General features: G+C 34.0%; 1 non-coding gene across 1 annotated transcript; it reads left to right on the top strand.

Annotated features, from left to right (window-relative positions):
* Positions 1–2223: 2223 nt before the first annotated feature.
* LOC128285822 (small nucleolar RNA R71) lies at positions 2224–2330 on the top strand. The gene has a single exon (XR_008276370.1). It is a non-coding gene; the product is annotated as a small nucleolar RNA R71 (small nucleolar RNA).
* The last annotated feature ends 7625 nt before the right edge of the window (positions 2331–9955 follow it).

Raw genomic sequence — 9955 nt, 5'->3', positions numbered from 1 at the left:
CTTTCATTTTTCATCATCAAACCACAAAAATCACAAGCTATCAACAATGGCACAACTCAAAATATTCATCAAAATAAAAAATTTAAGCATGGGTTTTGTAGTACTTGAAGCAACGATCTCAAAAACGTAAAAATTATAAAAAACTGAGCTGAACACTTACCTTAATCTAACTTGAACAAGGCCGAACCCTACTTTGTTTTCTTTCTTTTTTCTTTGTTTTAGTTTCGGTGCAAGTATGAAGAAATAACATGGATATGGCTTTTTATTTTATAATATAAGAACATACATTAACCTATTATTATGTTACTTTTTTTTTCTTTCTTTTTAACTTTAGTTAATATATTATAAAATCATCCACTACCATCCAACATCATATATATAATGGGATAATTTCACCATAAATACCCCTACTTAGAAAGCCATTAATAAATAAGCCCTTTACAAAATAAACTACCCACTTTTCAATTTACGCGATTAAGTCCTTTTATTTAATCGGACACCTAAACGACAAAATTAAATCACGAAAATTTCACAGATATAAATTCACACAAAATAAACATAGAAAATAATTTTTAAATATTTTTATAACTCGGATTCGTGGTCTCGAAACCACCGTTTCCATTAGTGTCTAAATCGGGCTGTTACAAATTTCCTAAAAAGAGTCTTGAGTAATATGATCAATAGAGTCAATGAAATAACATGAATCATCCTGTTCCCTAGATAATCTCATAGCAACGTAAATTTTAAAGATAATCTCCTCGTCACCTACTCTAAGTACCAATTTACAGTCTCCCACGTCGATCACAGCTCTAGTAGTGGCTAGGAATGGGCGCCCTAAAATTAGGGGTATTCCACATCTTCATTCATGTCAAGCACAACAAAATCAATAAGGATATAAATTTATCTACTTTTATGAGTACGCCTTCTATAATACCCCTAGGATATTTAACAGATCTATCGGCTAATTGAATACTCATCCTAGTAGGTTTAGGTTCCCCAAGACCAAGTTGTTTGAACATTTTATATGGCATCAAATTAATGCTAGCACCTAAATCAACTAGTGATTTTTCAACATTCAGACTACCAATTAAGCAAGGGATAGTAAAACTTCCTGGATCTTTCAGTTTGGTTGGCAACTTGTTTTGGTGTATGGTTGAGCACTCCTCGTTAAGTTCTATTGTAGATAAGTCCTCGAACTTCCTTTTATTTGTTAGAAGCTCCTTCAAAAATTTTGCGTAGGTAGGCATCTGCGAAATGGATTCAACAAAAGGTAAGTTGATATGTAATTGCTTAAAAATTTCAAGAAACTTACCGAATTGTGCATCAATGCGATCTTTTTTTAATTTTGCTGGATATAGAACTGGTGGTTTATATTCCTCCGGCACTAGTTTGTCACTATTTTTGGGTTTTTCTTCCCTCCTTTCATTTTCCACGGCTTCTTGTGCTGACTTCTTTTCAGATTCCGCTAATAGTTTCCCACTCCTTAGTGTAACTGCTTTGACATGCTCTCTTGATTTGGTGTTACTAAGTAAATTTCCTAGTGGTCTTTCCGAGATCAGTTTGGATAGCTGGCTTATCTAAGTTTCGAGCCCTTGGATCGATGCTTGTTGATTCTTAAGTGCTGTCTCGGTGTTCTGAAAATGGGTTTCTGACACTGATATAAACTTTGAGAGCATCTCTTCAAGATTTGGCTACTTTTCCTGTTGGTAGGGTGGTTGTTGGTAGCCCGGAGGATGTTGTGGTCTTTGATTTCCTTGACCGCCTGCATGAAAATTGGGGTGGTTCCTCCAACTCGCATTATAAGTGTTACTATATGGATTGTTTTGAGGTCGAGAATTATTACCCATATAATTTAATTGCTCGTTATCCATGTTGTGGCCATAAGGTTGGTATTCCGAATGATTTGTTCCACCGCTACTTGCTTTATACTGTATTATCAGGTGAACCTGTGAAGAATTAAGAAAACCATTAATCTTTTTATTTAAGAGTTCTACCTGATTAGAGAGCATGGTGACTGAATCGACGTTATAAACATCGGTTGCTTTCATTGGCTTTGTCCTCATGACTTGCCACTAATAGTTATTTACTAACATCTCTTTTACAAACTCATAGGCATCTTCCGATGTTTTATTGTTGATGGTTCCACCAGCAACTGCATCAACCATTTTCCAAGTCGAAGGATTCAGACCATTGTGAAATGTTTGTACTTGGAGCCAAAGCAGTAACCCATGGTGAGGGCACCTTCTTAAAAGGTCTTTGTATCTCTCCCATGCACTGTAGAGTGTTTCTAAATCCATCTGCACAAAAGAAGAGATATCATTACGTAATTTAGCCGTTTTAGCCGGTGAAAAATATTTTAGTAAAAATTTTTCGGTCATTTGTTCCCAAGTAGTAATTGACCCTCGTGGTAACGAGTTCAACCACTGTTTAGCTTTGTTCCTCAATGAAAAAGGGAATAACTGAAGACGAATGGAATCATCAGAAACGCCATTGATTTTAAATGTATAGCAAAATTCCAGAAAGTTTGCTAAGTAAGCGTTGGGATCTTCATCCTGTAAACCATCAAACTGAACAAATTGTTGTATCATCTGAATAGTATTAGGTTTTAATTCAAAAGTATTTGCAGCTACAGCAGGTCTAACTATGCTAGATTTAGTTACTGTTAAAGAAGGTTTATCATAATCATACACAGTACGTGGAGCAGGATTTTGATTAACTTCAATTGCAGGACGTAGCTGATTGCCTTGGTCTTCAGCCATCTCTTCGGTTGGGGTATCATCTTCTTGCTCATTCTCTGTGTATCTTAAGCTTCACCTTATTTCTCTTTGGTTTCTACGAACTGTGCGATCAATTTCTTCGTCAAAAAATAGTGGCCTTGACGGGTTTCTTCTAGTCATAAACTATGAAAACTTGCCAAGAGAAAGAAAGAGTAGGTTAATAAATAATAATAAAAAAATTAAATTAAATTGCAAGAAAAATAAATGGCTAAAGTAATAAACATTGAGCATTCCTAATATCTTAGTTCCCTGGCAACGGCGCCAAAATACTTGATCGCGTGGTTTTGTGATAGGTTTTAAATATTTATAATTACTCGTTCTTGAACTAACTATTATCGCGATGTAAGCAAGTGTACCTATCAAACAGTAGTATAGTTTTAGCAAGATCGGATTGTCGAACCCAAAGGACTTAAAAGTACTAGTAATGACTGTCTTTTTATTATCTAGCCTAAGAATAATGGGGTTTTGTTTTAATTAACAACTTATCTAAACTAAAAACTCACAGAGAAAAGAATTGGGGAATTGCTTTTAAGAAAAATCGATTGACTTAAGACAATACCTAAGGAAAAATCCACCTAGACTTTACTTGTTATTCTGGCTCCGAATTAGACGATTTATTCACTCAACTTGTTCCGTAGAGATCCCTAAGTTATGTTATTATCCCTATTCAAGACTAATAACGTCTAATCCCTAGATTAAAAAACTGAGACTTTTCTTTAATTAACACTCTTGGGTTGTATTAACTCAATCTATGGATCCCCTTATTAGGTTTCACCCTAATTCGGCAAAATCTTGTCACCCTATTTCTAGGCGTGCAATCAACTCTACTTAATTATGACAAATGTACTCTTAGACAGGGTCTATTCCTCCTCTGAATAAGAGCATGTCTTGAATCAGTATCCTGGGATATCAAAACAAGAATTAAGAACACATAATTAAGAACAAGTTAAATATTTATCATATGATTCGGAAAATAATAACAAGATTCTTCTTAGGTTTCACTCCCCTTAGGTATTTAGGGGTTTTAGTTCATAACTAATTAAGAAAACACCTTAGCAGAAAAAAGAATACAAAACATAAAGAAAACCCAAAACTCCTGAAGAGGAATTGAGGAGAGATCTTTAGTCTTGATGATGAATCTGACTTTTTAGATGGATCAATCAGATTCCTTGGAGTAATTCCTTACTCCCCCTTCTCTGCCTCCTTTTTCCTCTTCCTCTAGGGTGTATTTATAGGCTTTGCAATGCCTAAAAACCCTCAAAATTGGCCTTTTCCAAATTGGACTCAACTTGGGCTCGACAGAGACACGCCCGTGTAACAGCCCCTATTCGATTACTTCAGGCCGTGTTCAAGCCTGCCAAATTGACACGGCTGTGTGGTCTGCTCGTGTGAGGAGGTGTAATAGCCCAAAATTGGGCTAGTTGGAACAGAGGTTTCAGGACCACAAAATCTGAGATTTAAATAATTATTTTATGATTATTTTGAGGTCTATGATATGATTGCATGATTGTGTGAAAATTTCGTGAAGAAATTCTATGCATAAAGTGCTTAATTCGAAGTTAGGGACTAAATTGAATAAGTTGCAAAACTTGCATTCTAGAAGTTTCTAGTATGAAATTGATTTGAAATATTAATTAGGAGGTCTTAAATAGCAATTTTACCAATTTCTAAGTTATGGAAAAAAATTGGACATGGATGGAATTTTTGGAAAGTTTAGTAGTAAGGGTATTTTGGTCATTTAGGGGTAAAATGAATTAAAATACAAAATTAAAAGCCAATGTTGCTCATCTTCTTCACCATGGACGTGTATACCAAGGGAGACTCCATGGCTAGGGTTTTCAAGCTTCCCAAGCTCAATTGTAAGTCCGTTCTAACCCCGTTTTTCAAGTTTTTTTTACGTTTTTGGAGTCTCGGTAACTTGATTTAGCTTATGCTAGCAATAATTCAACCTAGGGTTCATATTTGGAAAAATACCCATAGGTAAAATTTGTGTATTATGGTTTTTTATGATACAATATGAGGTTTTAAGTTATGCTAGACAACTTGTGCTACTCGGTTTTAAGTGAAAACAAGCAAAAGGGCTTAATCGATAAAAATACCTAATAGTCATAAGTATATGTTAGAGTGAGAATTTGATGTTGCCATAGAAGGGAAAAGTGATCATCATTTCATAAAACATAAGAATAAGGGATGAAGTTTAATTCCCGAGCCTAGGGGCAAAAGTGTAAATATGCAAAAGTTTAGGGGCAAAATTGTAATTTTTTCAAAGTTTGAGTTAAGGACTGTTTTGAATAGTACATTAATTAAATAAGTAAAATATGATGTTTTAGATCCCGGAAAACGAGATTTGAACCTAGAATGAGAGAAAAATTAAAAATTGGGAAAGTTGGTAAAATGGCTGTTTTAATATCAAGGTAAGTTCATATGTATAATAAGCATTAATTTATGCATGTTTCAATGTAAAATTGATATATTTACTATGATCTCCGAGGTGTTGAAAGTATGTAAGTTGGTATGATAATAATACAACAATAATGTTGTAATTTATATTTGAAAGTTAAATTTAGTGAATTAATTGAATTATGTTAAATTAAATGATTATGGTGCCAAGTTTATGAATTGATTTAAAAATATGTCTATGGTACATGAAGTGCATTGAATTATCATACATAAATGTGATTTCTATGATTATGGATATTATGGGAAATTGTAAGTTCATATGATTTTTAATAAGACAATGTGTAATTTAATGTTATTGCGTTGATATTAAATGAGATGTAAGTTTATATGTAAGTAATACATCACTATTACTTGTATTATGATATTTTATAAAAATATTGGAAATATGTTTGTGGATAATTACTTGATTGGTGAAATTGTTGGGAAAGAGAGAAATCCGGTTGAACCTTCTGGAAGATTGGATGATACAGATGGTATGTAGCTAGGTCACATGTATAGTCTTGAGTGCACATCATGTGTACAAGAGAGCTACAAGACATTATGATGTAGCTAGGTCGCATGGGTGATGCTATGTGTACACCATGTAGACAAGAGAGCTACGGATATATGTAGCTAGGTCGCATGCGTGGTTCCAAGTGAAGGACACCATGTAGACAAGAGAGCTACGAGATAAATTGGCTAGGTCACATGGGTGGTACTAAGTGTTCACCATGTGTACAAGAGAGCCGAACTATATGAAGGGTGGAGCTATGTGCTGAAACCACCAAGTATCGAGGATTGATCCAAGTGTTCAACGGAGACTCTCTATGTATTGCTTTGTGAGTTTTGTGATGAATAAGTGCAGGAACTTGGTTATGTGAATGATGTGTTCATTAAGTGACCAGGATGTGGTAAGGTTATAAACAAGTAAGTTATACATGAGGATGATTTTATGGTGACCTTGTGATCATGGGCCTATACTTGTGATGTACGAAATGTGGTGAAAATGATTTGTGATATGTATGTTAAAATGAGGTTAATACAGAGAAAGTGTGAAAGAGTGAATTAGCAATAAAACTGTTTTGGACAGTAGCAGTGACGTGATTTTGAAAAATCACCAAAAATAGTATAAATTGAATCAGAGACTAAATGAGATATCAGATTAAATCTTAATGAGTCTATTTTCATATAAAAGGAACATACAAAGCAAAGGAGTTCTATATTTTTAGATATTTATGTTTTTATGAGACTGATTTAGAATGATTACGTGATCCCCTGTTCTGACTTTGGAAAATCACAAAAATTTGGAGAAAAATAATTAGAGTCTCAAAATTATATTTTTAAAATCCATAATGAGTCTATTTTCAAGATAAATCAAAAAGAATATTATCTGAGTTCTGTACTGTGAGATAATTATTTTTTAGTGAAGAGAGGTCAGAACTGTCAGAAAGTGAAATAGGGGCAATTTTAATGAATAAACTGTACTAAATGGCTAAACCAAAAATTATGAAAATTTTATAGTTCAAATATATGTGAGTGTAGTTTCAGGAAAAATTTACGGATATTAATTTGGAGCTCTGTAGCTCAAATTATAAATAATTAAGTGACTATGACTCATGTGGACAGTTTGATGTGAACATTTATTAGTAAATTGTGAAATCGTACTTACAAGAATGCTATATACATTAAGGATGTGGAATGGAGAGGAGGAGGAGGAAAATAAATATATGTGGAATACATGGAAACTATGGTATATGAAATATTGATATAATGAAATAAATTATATGTGTTTATAAGAAAACAAAAAGAGAATGTTATGTATCATGACATGTATATATATATATATATATATATATATATATATGACTAGTCTCAATGTAATGCTTGTTGGGTATGGAATTGAATTGAAATGTTTCAGGAAAACATGTTATCCTCATGATCTGGATCGTGGTATTTTATAAAGATATGATCTAGCTTTAAATATGAATGCTTGATGATTAAGTGAAGATATTTGGTAAGATGATAATCTTGGTATAAATGTATAAGTGGTACTATAATAAACAAGGTAAAATGAGTATGAGAGACACATGTATGATGACATACAAATGCTATGTTTGTGGTTTAATTGAGGATGTTTAATCATTAAATGAATACCATGTTATATGCTTTTGATTTTGTATAAGTGTGTAAGAGATCAAGGTTGACCAAAGCTTGGAAAATAGCCTAGGTATATTCCACAGTAGAGAGACACGACCATGTGTCTCAAATAGTGTATGGAACACGACTTTGGGACACGGCGTGTAGAGCCTTAAAGCATGAAATTTCCAAGATTTTTTTAAGTTCTCGATTTAGTCCCAAACCCTTTCTAAAGTATGTTTTGGGCTCTGTAGACTCAAATAAGGGACTATGTGTAAGAGAATGAACGCTTTGAAATATGAATAAAATTTTATGGCTCGTATTTTAGTTTAATGTTTCTATGTTTGTCTAGTAACGCCTCGTACCTTAGCCCGGCCTCGGATACGGGTAAGGGGTGTTACAGGAGGTCCAAGCCGTGTTGATTTTGTACTTTGGCCCATTTTCTCCGTTTTTGGTCTCTTTCTCGTTCCTTTTGCTCTACTATGCTCTCGTAAATATAAAACATGAAATTAAAGCATTAGGAGCATCGAATTCACCAATTCTAATGAGAAATCATCCATAAAATGCATTAAACATGGTGTAAAAAATTATATAATTTACGGTTTATCACGAGCTTACTAAGCTATATAGCTTACTCCATTATATTTTCCCATGTTTTATAGTGTTACCAAGCTAGCTTGGATTGGAAATCAAAGATCGCATCACACTATCAAACTGTCATTTTGGTTATCGATGATTTTAAACATTTTGAGTATATGGCATGTATAGGGTCTTGGTTATGTTGGTATATGTGTCATTATGAATTTGGCCAAATGTGTTGGGTTATATTTGTTTAAGGTGATTTGGTATTTAGCCATCTAATTGGCTTATTTTGACTAAAATGGTTGTAAGCCTATTTATATAAGTATACGTGCCAATGCCTTTTGTTTATGTATTTTATAATGGTTCGCTATATGTTTATTTATAATTATATAGCTTTGTTGTCAAATGATTGAGTTTGGCTCATTGATATGCTAGAAGATCTATATGATACAATGCATATTAATGGTAGCCATATTGAAGCTTGTAGAATGTGAGTGGTATGATTTGGTTTTGTAAAATATGATGTTATAAGTATGTTAGGTATTGAAATGACATGTTTTAGCCTTGATTGTGGATGTTTGGGCTGTCTTAGTATGCTATGATTTGTGCCATTTGATGTTGTGTAGTGTGTGCAAATAAGGGTGGCAAATTCGCTTGGTAGATAGCCTTTATTTTTGTCCACATGGATAGACAAACAGGAGTGTGTCTAGGCCACGGCCTGCCCCATGAGCAAGTGTTTTTGCCGTGTGTCCCCTGTACCTTAATTTTGAGAAACATAATGCTCAGAATTGAGCACACGGGCAGAAACACAGGCATGTGTCTCAACCATGTGAGGGACACAGCCCCAAACATGGGCGTGTGTCCTGGCTGTGTGAAGTCTGCACCTATTTTATGAAAATTAATTAATCACACGGCCAGGCACACAGGCGTGTGGCTTGGCCACGTGACTTCAATTTGTTCATGCCTTGCAAAAGGAAAGTTACACGGGTTAGGGAAACTGATACGTGATATTCGTGACAGGTTTTAAAAATTTATAATTAATCATTCTTGAAATTAACTATTATCAAGATGAAGGCAAATGTACCTACCAAACAGTAGTATAGCTTTAGCAAGACCAGATTGTCGAACCCAAAGGAACCAAGAGTACTAGTAATTACTTTCTTTTTATTATCTAGCCTAAAAGTTAAGGGATTTGTTTATCTAAACTAATTACTAAACTAAGGGTGCACAGAGAGAAAATTGGGGAAAAGCTTTTGGGAAAACTCGATTGATGAAGACAATACCCAAGGAAAAATCCACTTAAACTTCACTTGTTATTTGACTCTGAACCAGACGATTTATTCATTTGACTTGATCCGTAGAAATCTCTAAGTTATATTATTATCTCTCTCGAGACTAATAACGTCTAACCCTAGGTTGATTAATTGAAATTTATTTCTAATTAACACCCTAGTGTTGCATTAACTCGATCTATGGACTCCCTTATTAGGTTTCACCCTAATCTGAAAAAATCTTGTTACCCTATCTCTAGGCTGTAATCAACTCCGCTTAATTATGAAAAATTTACTCTTAGACAGGGACATTTACTCCTCTAAATAAGTGCATTAACTTGAATCAATATCCTGGAATATTAAAACAAGAATTAAAAACACATAATTAAGAGCAAGTCAAATATTTATCATATAATTCAGATAATAATAACAAGATCCATCTTAGGTTTCATTCCCTTAGGTATTTAGGGGGTTTAGTACATAATTATGAAAGAAAACATCTAAAAAGAATAAATATAACAAAACATAAAGAAAACCCAAAACTCCTGAAGGAAATTGAAGGGAGATCTTCAGTCTTGATGATGAATCCGACTTCTGAGATGGATCAATTGGCTTTCCTTGAGTAATTCCTTGCCTCCTACTCCGTGTTCCCTTTTCTAGTGCCTCCTTATGTGTTTAAATAGGCTTTAGAATGCCTAAGAGCCCTCAAAAGTGGCCTTTTCCGAATAGGACTATACTTGGGCTCGACAG

Source organism: Gossypium arboreum, chromosome 12 (genome assembly GCF_025698485.1).
Source record: "Gossypium arboreum isolate Shixiya-1 chromosome 12, ASM2569848v2, whole genome shotgun sequence".
Classification (NCBI taxonomy): domain Eukaryota; kingdom Viridiplantae; phylum Streptophyta; class Magnoliopsida; order Malvales; family Malvaceae; genus Gossypium; species Gossypium arboreum.
The sequence above is the reverse complement of the archived record's forward strand: the minus strand, read 5'-3'. Positions and strand labels throughout refer to the sequence as shown.